Here is a 2,223-nt window from a genome sequence, read left to right on the forward strand (position 1 = left end):
TCAAAAGGCTGTGATATTCACATCACATCGTCCTGCCCCTCTAGGTTGGAAAGGTTCCTTCTACAAATGCTTCAATCCACTCCCAACCTTTGCCAGCAACATATGCACAAGGCCAGGAGTGGCCCCCTAAAGCAGTGATTCCCAACAAACTGAGAACTTGCCAACCACAGAGCATTCCAGAGCCAGAAATGAGAGGCACCAAACTGACTTCCCACCATGGAGAGTGGGGGTGCTATCCCTGTCCTGTCAGGTCTCCTAAGCTTTTCGAAGACTGCTAAAAAAGAACACATGTTCCCTTCAGAAACTGTATGCTCTTAATATAGAGAGCCCCAGCAAGTCCACAGGGAGGGCTGGAGATACACGTTCAGAAATGGGGTTTCCTAGAAATAAGCCCATGATTGCCAAGCATAGTAGCTGAATCCTTTAAATAGGAGACCTACTCACTACTGAAAGACTGAAATTTCCTGCACCTATAAACTACCCAGAGTTCTGATGTTTCCTTTCTATTGCTTCATGCCAAAGAAACAATCAACCAAAGTCTGAGGGGAAAAAAAAATGAAAATTAGTCGTGAGAAGCAGAGGAAACAGAACTGTTGCCAGAGCGTCTGCTCTCCTAAGACATGCAAAGAGAAGCAGTGAGAGAGACGCTGCTGTGCCGTGTCACCACACCACCTGCAGAAGCACAATATCCTGCTTTACCTACTGGGCCCAACAACTCAGTTACAAACTGCATAATTTTCAAGATGTTTCTCAGGTTTTTAAAAACCTTCTTGTTATTCTGACATGATTAGGAGAATTCTGATACAAAAATTTGAGAATGCTTAAAAAAAACCTGGTTTTGCCAGGCGTGGTGGCACACGCCTTTAATCCCAGCACTTGGTAGGCAGAAGCAGGTGGATCTCTGTGAGTTCAAGGCCAGCGTGCTCTACATAGTGAGTTCCAGGACAGCTGGGGCTACAGGGAGACCCTGTCTCAAAATGACCGGAAAAACAAAAAAACAAAAACAAAAAAAAAAACAAACCTGGTTTTAAAGGAAAGCCTTTTTTCAAATTTTCCAAAAAAAACCTGGTTTTGCCAGGCGTGGTGGCACACGCCTTTAATCCCAGCACTTGGTAGGCAGAAGCAGGTGGATCTCTGTGAGTTCAAGGCCAGCGTGCTCTACATAGTGAGTTCCAGGACAGCTGGGGCTACAGGGAGACCCTGTCTCAAAATGACCGGAAAAACAAAAAAACAAAAACAAAAAAAAAAACAAACCTGGTTTTAAAGGGAAGCCTTTTTTCAAATTTTCACTAAGATAAATGGGAAAAGTCTATTTTTCTACTGATAACTGGAAGTTCATCACTTGTATATAAACCTAAACAGAGACAACACTGAAAGAGACATCTGATGCTCTGGGGTGGTGGCAGAAGAAACTGAAGCAGTTTGGGTGAACAGGAAGTGGAACAGACACAGAGGTCCTGCCCTTCCAAGATTCCAACTCCAGAGCCAGCTGGCCACTGGCTTCATAAGAAAGCACCTTCAGGAAAGTGCAGCGAGCTGGACATTTAAGTTTAAAATTTCAGGGAAATAAAAATATAATTTAACTTACAATCTTGAAGTTCACTGTTACCTCAACAAATGTCAGGTCATATTCTTTGATAAATTTTTATTTTAAAGTGCTTAAACACAAAGGCCTCAAAAATGGCCTAGTAATACTGTCACTTAAAGATATCTGTTACAAAATTATAACTTATTTAGAATTTAACATTCAACTTTGAAACACATGGGTAAAATCCAGAGTTAGCACTGAGTCTCACCCACAATCAGCATGCTGACATCTTGGAACAGCAGGACTCAGCATACAAATGATCCATAGGATTAAAGCAAAATGCCTAGATTAGAAATCTAGCTCAAGGGCCTCCAGTCTCCAAGTCCTTCCCTATCCCTTTTATATTAGGCCAAAAATAAGTAGTAAATACAGTCCTCTGAGAAAGGCATGGCCCGACACGGATGCTAGTCATACGCTAATGTAATCAAAATGAACGACTGAAGAGCTACTACAGAAATTACAAAACATTTTAACAGAAAGAAGAGATGACATTACCAGGCCACTTTAAAAATGATGATGTAAATATTCATTTTTATAAAACCAAATATACTCATTGCAAAGTGAACATCTGTATTTTAGTCATGAGTTCCTGAAATTTTTACTAATATGTATTTCATGAATTTAAAACAGATTAG

The 2,223-nt window shown here is 40.8% G+C and overlaps 1 protein-coding gene across 1 annotated transcript in view; it reads right to left on the reverse strand.

Annotated features, from left to right (window-relative positions):
* Positions 1–2,223, reverse strand: part of Acap2 (ArfGAP with coiled-coil, ankyrin repeat and PH domains 2) — a 156,052-nt gene that overhangs the window by 3,663 nt on the left and 150,166 nt on the right. The gene's annotated exons all lie outside the window — the stretch shown is intronic.

Source organism: Nannospalax galili, unplaced genomic scaffold (assembly GCF_000622305.1).
Source record: "Nannospalax galili isolate Female #2095 unplaced genomic scaffold, S.galili_v1.0 scaffold2049, whole genome shotgun sequence".
Classification (NCBI taxonomy): Eukaryota; Metazoa; Chordata; class Mammalia; order Rodentia; family Spalacidae; genus Nannospalax; species Nannospalax galili.